Source organism: Perca flavescens, chromosome 14 (assembly GCF_004354835.1).
Source record: "Perca flavescens isolate YP-PL-M2 chromosome 14, PFLA_1.0, whole genome shotgun sequence".
Taxonomy (NCBI): domain Eukaryota; kingdom Metazoa; phylum Chordata; class Actinopteri; order Perciformes; family Percidae; genus Perca; species Perca flavescens.
In genome coordinates this window covers 203,280-211,939 of record NC_041344.1, presented here as the reverse complement: position 1 = coordinate 211,939, position 8,660 = coordinate 203,280, and the positions used below count along the sequence as shown (strand labels likewise).

The window sequence follows — 8,660 nt, the reverse complement described above, 5'->3', positions numbered from 1 at the left end:
AATGTAAACAAGAAACTGGCACATATATGCATGTTCTTTGGCATTGTTCAAAGATTCAACCTTTTTGGGAAATTGTGTTGAAATATCTTGGAGAATGTTTGGAATTTCACCTTCCATTTTCATCAAGGATTTGCCTTTTTAGGAGATAAATCTGAGATTCCCCAGATTAAAAATAACGAGTTTTCACTGGTGACGCTGTGGGAGTAATTACGGCATTTCGATTGATACTCCGATTTTGGAAAGATATTCAATGTCCTTCTTTTAAAATGTGGATTGAATTTATGGTTGAGAATGTATCATATGAAAGCATGTTAGCTAAAATGAACGGAAAACATAGAGATGTTGACATGTGGGAGAATTTCATTCAGTTGGGTACTTTGAAGGATGACTACACGCTTGAAATGTAAATTGCATAGACTGTTGTGCATAAAGTGGAATTTCTGTAATTAGTATTATTTTTCACTTATTATTACCGGTATTATCAAGATTGATGTTTTTCTTTTTCTTTTAGTTTATGGTATGTTTTGTTATGTATAAAGAAAACCAATAAACACTTAATTTATAAAAAAAATTAATAAAAAAAAGTGAGTTGACTTTATTTTATGTTATTTTTTATAACGTTATTTTGTTATTGCCATGCCATTACAGACCTCTGACCTGGAATACAAATCAGATGCAGACCTTTTGGGAGGGATCAGTTTGAGATCGCCTGTGTAAAAGGATTCAAGGTATCCCGAGGTGAGTAATTGATAACTGATTATTTACTAACTGATTATGACTAACTGACTAATGGCGTTTTTCCATTAGCTACATTACAGGCCTAATGTTTGGACACACCTTCTCATTCAATGCGTTTCCTTTTTATTTTCATGACTATTTACATTGTAGATTCTCACTGAAGGCATCAAAACTATGAATGAACACATATGGAATTATGTACTTAACAAAAAAGTGTGAAATAACTGAAAACATGTCTTATATTTTAGATTCTTCAAAGTAGCCACCCTTTGCTTTTTTATTAATAAGGGAAAAAAATCCTGTGAAGTGAAAGTTTTTGCCACTTTGTCCAACGTTTTTGTCACTCTTTCCAACGTTTTTGCCACTTTGTCCAACGTTTTTTCCACTTTTTCTAACGTTTTTGCCACTCTTTCCAACGTTTTTGCCACTTTGTCCAACGTTTTTGTCACTTTTTCTAACGTTTTTGCCACTTTGTCCAACGTTTTTGTCACTTTTTCTAACGTTTTTGCCACTTTTTCCAACGTTTTTGTCACTTTTTCCAACGTTTTTGTCACTCTTTCCAATGTTTTTGCCACTTTGTCCGTTTTTGTCACTTTTTCTAACGTTTTTGTCACTTTGTCCAACGTTTTTGTCACTTTGTCCAACGTTTTTGTCACTCTTTCCAACGTTTTTGCCACTTTGTCCAACGTTTTTGTCACTTTTTCTAACGTTTTTGCCACTCTTTCCAACGTTTTTGCCACTTTGTCCAACGTTTTTGTCACTTTTTCCAACGTTTTTGTCACTTTTTCCAACGTTTTTGTCACTTTTTCCAACGTTTTTGCCACTTTGTCCAACGTTTTTGCCACTTTGTCCAACGTTTTTGTCACTTTGTCCAACGTTTTTGTCACTTTGTCCAACGTTTTTGTCACTCTTTCCAACGTTTTTGCCACTTTGTCCAACGTTTTTGTCACTTTTTCTAACGTTTTTGCCACTCTTTCCAACGTTTTTGCCACTTTGTCCAACGTTTTTGTCACTTTTTGTAACGTTTTTGCCACTTTGTCCAACGTTTTTGTCACTTTTTCCAACGTTTTTGTCACTTTTTCCAACGTTTTTGCCACTTTGTCCAACGTTTTTGCCACTTTGTCCAACGTTTTTGCCACTTTATATATTGTATATATATATGCCGTCAATGCAGCCAAGAGCGCGCCAGACCTGTAGGTGGCGGTGTAAACGAGAAGCTCGAGCCCACGTTAGCCAATCAGAATCCAGAAAATAGCATCAACAGCAACCAATCACTTCCTCTCTCTCTCTCTCTCTCGGCTTCCTAAACCTCCGTTTGTCTCAGGTTAGGTGCAAACGAAGGGAAATGTCTCCCAAAATAACCATGTACGTGTAAACGGGGTCTTAATACATCCATGCAGTGATAGTAAAGGGTGGTACTGAATAAAGTACCTGTTAGCGGGTACCAGATACATTTTTTTTCGTAATGGAAATCCAAAAAATGCGAGTTAGAGGCGAGTCGAGCAGGTACCATGTAATGGAAAAGCACCTTAACTGTCACTAACCCACACCCCTTTTCCCGCTACCATCTTGTCTGTGATTGGCTGGAACTTGGCTTGTTGTATTTTGGTGCACACCCTGTGCCCCTATAGTGTTTGTTACCATGCAGGAACTCACAGTGCACCTTTCATGTCCTCTATGCAAGATATGAGCTCTCTTTAATATCCGAGCAGGAGTGGACTGAGTGCTGTTGTTAGTTCACTGTGACACTTCTCGGGAGGAATGACCCAGCTGATCGGAAATGGAAACTTTGATTCGTATATCTATATTCGACATTTTTGATAATCTCCGTGGAGCTGCGGAGTTGAGTAATACCTCTGTGAGTTGAGAAGAGTTCACACCCGTTCACATTTCGCCATCATTTGATCCATTGTTGACGTAGGAAATGTTTGTGCGGCTTGTCTTCGATTACTGAAACACAAGGGTGTAACTTTGGGTTCAACATTTAACATCGAAAACAGTTTTTAAAGGTCCTATGACATGCTGCTTTTTGGATGCTTTTATATAGACCTTAGTGGTCCCCTAATACTGTATCTGAAGTCTCTTTTATATAGACCTTAGTGGTCCCCTAATACTGTATCTGAAGTCTCTTTTATATAGACCTTAGTGGTCCCCTAATACTGTATCTGAAGTCTCTTTTATATAGACCTTAGTGGTCCCCTAATACTGTATCTGAAGTCTCTTTTATATAGACCTTAGTGGTCCCCTAATACTGTATCTGAAGTCTCTTTTATATAGACCTTAGTGGTCCCCTAATACTGTATCTGAAGTCTCTTTTATATAGACCTTAGTGGTCCCCTAATACTGTATCTGAAGTCTCTTTTATATAGACCTTAGTGGTCCCCTAATACTGTATCTGAAGTCTCTTTTATATAGACCTTAGTGGTCCCCTAATACTGTATCTGAAGTCTCTTTTATATAGACCTTAGTGGTCCCACTAGTAGCCTACTAGATGCTAACTGCATTTTGAGCTAACGTTAGCAATCTAACAATCATAGCTAGCTAAAACGTTTTGGAAATTATTTCCATCTGGTGTTATATTGTATGTAAATTAATTATTTTACGGATTTCACAAATTTCAGAGCGACAAAGCAACCATTTATTGGTAGAAAAATGGTCCCAGCCATCTTGTTTGGGGGTGTGTGTGTGTGTGTGTGTGTGTGTGTGTGTGTGTGTGTCTGTGTGTGTGTGTGTCTCTGTGTGTGTGTGTGTGTGTACATTTCAGCGTGAGGAGTAGCGCTGTAAAGCTGCAGCAGCTGAATGTCAACAGCCCAGTGCATAACTTCCCATGAGCCTTTTCCCCTAGAAGGTAACTGGGAAGCTGCTGCGCTAGTCTGGCTAAACGTGTCTGTGTGTGTGTGTGTGTGTGTGTGTGTGTGTGTGTGTGTGTGTGTGTGTGTGTGTGTGTGTGTGTGTGTGTGTGTGTGTGTGTGTGTGTGTGTGTGTGTGTGTGTGTGTGTGTGTGTGTGTGTGTGTGTGTGTGTGTGTGTGTGTGTGTGTGTGTGTGTGTGTGTGTGTGTGTGTGTGTGTCTGTGTGTGTGTGTGTGTGTGTCCTGTGTGTGTGTGTGTGTCCTGTGTGTGTGTGTGTGTGTGTGTGTGTGTGTGTGTGTGTGTGTGTGTGTGTGTGTGTGTGTGTGTGTGTGTGTGTGTGTGTGTGTGTGTGTGTGTGTGTGTGTGTGTGTGTGTGTGTGTGTGTGTGTGTGTGTGTGTGTGTGTGTGTGTGTGTGTGTGTGTGTGTGTGTGTGTGTGTGTGTGTGTGTGTGTGTGTGTGTGTGTGTGTGTGTGTGTGTGTGTGTGTGTGTGTGTGTGTGTGTGTGTGTGTGTGTGTGTGTGTGTGTGTGTGTGTGTGTGTGTGTCCTGTGTGTGTGTGTGTGTGTGTGTGTGTGTGTGTGTGTGTGTGTGTGTGTGTGTGTGTGTGTGTGTGTGTGTGTGTGTGTGTGTGTGTGTGTGTGTGTGTGTGTGTGTGTGTGTGTGTGTGTGTGTGTGTGTGTGTGTGTGTGTGTGTGTGTGTGTGTGTGTGTGTGTGTGTGTGTGTGTGTGTGTGTGTGTGTGTGTGTGTGTGTGTGTGTGTGTGTGTGTGTGTGTGTGTGTGTGTGTGTGTGTGTGTGTGTGTGTGTGTGTGTGTGTGTGTGTGTGTGTGTGTGTGTGTGTGTGTGTGTGTGTGTGTGTGTGTGTGTGTGTGTGTGTGTGTGTGTGTGTGTGTGTGTGTGTCTGTGTGTGTGTGTGTGTGTGTGTGTGTGTGTGTGTGTGTGTGTGTGTGTGTGTGTGTGTGTGTGTGTGTGTGTGTGTGTGTGTGTGTGTGTGTGTGTGTGTGTGTGTGTGTGTGTGTGTGTGTGTGTGTGTGTGTGTGTCCTGTGTGTGTGTGTGTGTGTGTGTGTGTGTGTGTGTGTGTGTGTGTGTGTGTGTGTGTGTGTGTGTGTGTGTGTGTGTGTGTGTGTGTGTGTGTGTGTGTGTGTGTGTGTGTGTGTGTGTGTGTGTGTGTGTGTGTCTGTGTGTGTGTGTGTGTGTGTGTGTGTGTGTGTGTGTGTGTGTGTGTGTGTGTGTGTGTGTGTGTGTGTGTGTGTGTGTGTGTGTGTGTGTGTGTGTGTGTGTGTGTGTGTGTGTGTGTCCTGTGTGTGTGTGTGTGTGTGTGTGTGTGTGTGTGTGTGTGTGTGTGTGTGTGTGTGTGTGTGTGTGTGTGTGTGTGTGTGTGTGTGTGTGTGTGTGTGTGTGTGTGTGTGTGTGTGTGTGTGTGTGTGTGTGTGTGTGTGTGTGTGTGTGTGTGTGTGTGTGTGTGTGTGTGTGTGTGTGTGTGTGTGTGTCCTGTGTGTGTGTGTGTGTGTGTGTGTGTGTGTGTGTGTGTGTGTGTGTGTGTGTGTGTGTGTGTGTGTGTGTGTGTGTGTGTGTGTGTGTGTGTGTGTGTGTGTGTGTGTGTGTGTGTGTGTGTGTGTGTGTGTGTGTGTGTGTGTGTGTGTGTGTGTGTGTGTGTGTGTGTGTGTGTCTGTGTGTGTGTGTGTGTGTGTGTGTGTGTGTGTGTGTGTGTGTGTGTGTGTGTGTGTGTGTGTGTGTGTGTGTGTGTGTGTCTGTGTGTGTGTGTGTGTGTGTGTGTGTGTGTGTGTGTGTGTGTGTGTGTGTGTGTGTGTGTGTGTGTGTGTGTGTGTGTGTGTGTGTGTGTGTGTGTGTGTGTGTGTGTGTGTGTGTGTGTGTGTGTGTGTGTGTGTGTGTGTGTGTGTGTGTGTGTGTGTGTGTGTGTGTGTGTGTGTGTGTGTGTGTGTGTGTGTGTGTGTGTGTGTGTGTGTGTGTGTGTGTGTGTGTGTGTGTGTGTGTGTGTGTGTGTGTGTGTGTGTGTGTGTGTGTGTGTGTGTGTGTGTGTGTGTGTGTGTGTGTGTGTGTGTGTGTGTGTGTGTGTGTGTGTGTGTGTGTGTGTGTGTGTGTGTGTCCTGTGTGTGTGTGTGTGTGTGTCCTGTGTGTGTGTGTGTGTGTGTGTGTGTGTGTGTGTGTGTCCTGTGTGTGTGTGTCCTGTCCCAGTGTGTGTGTGTGTGTGTGTGTGTGTGTGTGTGTGTGTGTGTGTGTGTGTGTGTGTGTGTGTGTGTGTGTGTGTGTGTGTGTGTGTGTGTGTGTGTGTGTGTGTGTGTGTGTGTGTGTGTGTGTGTGTGTGTGTGTGTGTGTGTGTGTGTGTGTGTGTGTGTGTGTGTGTGTGTGTGTGTGTGTGTGTGTGTGTGTGTGTGTGTGTGTGTGTGTCTTTAATACAGTAGCTGTGTGTGTGTGTGTGTGTGTGTGTGTGTGTGTGTGTGTGTGTGTGTGTGTGTGTGTGTGTGTGTGTGTGTGTGTGTGTGTGTGTGTGTGTGTGTGTGTGTGTGTGTGTGTGTGTGTGTAGCAGCTCTAATGTGATTACGTCTCTTGTCTCCGAGCAGAACTGATAAGGTATTAGAGAGCCGTGATGAGATTTAAATTAATTCAGCCTCCATTCAAATTCACCGTGAGATGAGCTGCTCCTTTCTCTCCTCCTTTTCTCTCCTTCCCTTCTTACCTCCCCCCTTTCCTCCCTTCCTTCCTTCCTCCCTTCCTCTCTTCCTTCCTTCTTACCCCCCCCCCTTCCTGCCTTCCTTCCTTCCTCCCTCCTTTCTTTCACTCCCTCGTCTCGTGACAAACCTTTTCTTTCCCTCCCTACTTGGATTCTCTCTTTAATCCTTTCCATCCATTCCCAGTAATCTTCTTCTCCCTCCTCCTCCTTTTTCTCTTTTACTCCTCCTTTCTTTTCTTCAACTCCCTCCTCTCCTCTCATCTGAATTCTTTCTGCTGCCTTCTCTCCCCCTCTCTCTTCCTCCTACCTTATATCCTTTCCTTCCCCCTACTTCATCCTTTCATCAATTCTCTCTCTTTTGCTCCCCCTTTCTGTCCTCCCCTCCTTAATTCCTTCCTTTCTCCCCCCTTCCTCCCTTCCTTCCTTCCTTCTTATCTCCCCCCTTTCCTCCCTTCCTTCCTCCCTTCCTCTCTTCCTTCCTTCTTACCTCCCCCCTCCCCCCCTTCCTGCCTTCCTTCCTTCCTCCCTCCTTTCTTTCACTCCCTCGTCCCTCGTGACAAACCTTTTCTTTCCCTCCCTACTTGGATTCTCTCTTTAATCCTTTCCATCCATTCCCAGTAATCTTCTCCTTCTCCCTCCTCCTCCTTTTTCTCTTTTACTCCTCCTTTATTTTCTTCAATCCCTTCTGACTCCCTCCTCTCCTCTCATCTGAATTCTCTCTCTCTCTCTCTCTCTCTCTCTTCCTTTCTGCTGCCTTCTCTATCCCTCTATCTGTATTTGTCTTCCTCTTCCTCCTATCTTTTACCTCCCCCCTTCCTTCCTTCCTCCCTTCCTTCCTTTCTCCCTTCCTTCCTTCTTACCTCCCCCTTTCCTCCCTTCCTTCTTTCCTCCCTTCTTTCCTTCTTACCTCCCCCTTTCCTCCCTTCCTTCCTTCCTTTCTACCTTTCTTCCTTCCTCCCTTCCTTCCTTCTTACCTCCCCCCTTTCCTCCCTTCCTTCCTTCCTCCCTTCTTTCCTTCTTACCTCCCCCTTTCCTCCCTTCCTTCCTTCCTCCCTTCTTTCCTTCTTACCTCCCCCTTTCCTCCCTTCCTTCCTTCCTTTCTACCTTTCTTCCTTCCTCCCTTCCTTCTTACTCCCCCCCCTTCCTCCCTTCCCCCCTTCCTTCCTTCTTTCCTCCCTTCCTTCCTCCCTTCCTCCCTTCCTTCCTTCCTTCTTACCTCCCCCCTTTCCTCCCTCCCTTCCTTCCTCCCTTCCTCTCTTCCTTCCTTCTTACCTCCCCCCTTCCTTCCTCCCTCCTTTCTTTCACTCCCTCGTCTCGTGACAAACCTTTTCTTTCCCTCCCTACTTGGATTCTCTCTTTAATCCTTTCCATCCATTCCCAGTAATCTTCTTCTCCCTCCTCCTCCTTTTTCTCTTTTACTCCTCCTTTCTTTTCTTCAACTCCCTCCTCTCCTCTCATCTGAATTCTTTCTGCTGCCTTCTCTCCCCCTCTCTCTTCCTCCTACCTTATATCCTTTCCTTCCCCCTACTTCATCCTTTCATCAATTCTCTCTCTTTTGCTCCCCCTTTCTGTCCTCCCCTCCTTAATTCCTTCCTTTCTCCCCCCTTCCTCCCTTCCTTCCTTCCTTCTTATCTCCCCCCTTTCCTCCCTTCCTTCCTCCCTTCCTCTCTTCCTTCCTTCTTACCTCCCCCCTCCCCCCCTTCCTGCCTTCCTTCCTTCCTCCCTCCTTTCTTTCACTCCCTCGTCTCGTGACAAACCTTTTCTTTCCCTCCCTACTTGGATTCTCTCTTTAATCCTTTCCATCCATTCCCAGTAATCTTCTCCTTCTCCCTCCTCCTCCTTTTTCTCTTTTACTCCTCCTTTATTTTCTTCAATCCCTTCTGACTCCCTCCTCTCCTCTCATCTGAATTCTCTCTCTCTCCCTCCTTAATTTTTCTCCCTCTTCCTCCTATCCTCTCCTACTTTATATCCTTTCCTTCACCTTACTCCTTTTTACCCTTTCATCAATTCTCTCCCTCTTTTGCTCCCCCTTTCTGTCCTCCCCTCCTTAATTCCTCCCTTCAGTCCAATTTGATTCAGTCTTTTTCATCCCTCTATTTCTCTCCTCTGTCTATCCTTCTTTCCTCCCCCCTTCCTCCCTTCCTCCCTTCCTCCCTTCCTTCTTTCCTCCGGCCTTCCCCCCTTTCTCCCTTCCTTCCTTCCTCCCTCCCTTCCTCCCTTCCTCCCTTCCTTCTTACCTCCCTTCCTCCCTTCCTTCCTTCCTTCTCTTTCCTCCATTCATCATTTTAATCCTTCTTCCTTCCTCCCTCCTTTCTTCCTTTAATTCCTTTCTCCTTTTCTCCAACTCCTCTTCTCTCTCTCCCTCCTGCCTTCCATCTTT

General features: G+C 44.8%; 1 protein-coding gene across 1 annotated transcript in view; it reads left to right on the top strand.

Annotated features, from left to right (window-relative positions):
- Positions 1–654: 654 nt before the first annotated feature.
- Positions 655–8,660, top strand: part of LOC114568824 (zinc fingers and homeoboxes protein 2-like) — a 78,336-nt gene continuing 70,330 nt past the window's right edge. The window contains exon 1 of the mRNA XM_028598460.1: positions 655–738. The gene's annotated coding sequence lies outside the window, so the exon portion shown is untranslated. The remainder of the gene's footprint in view (positions 739–8,660) is intronic.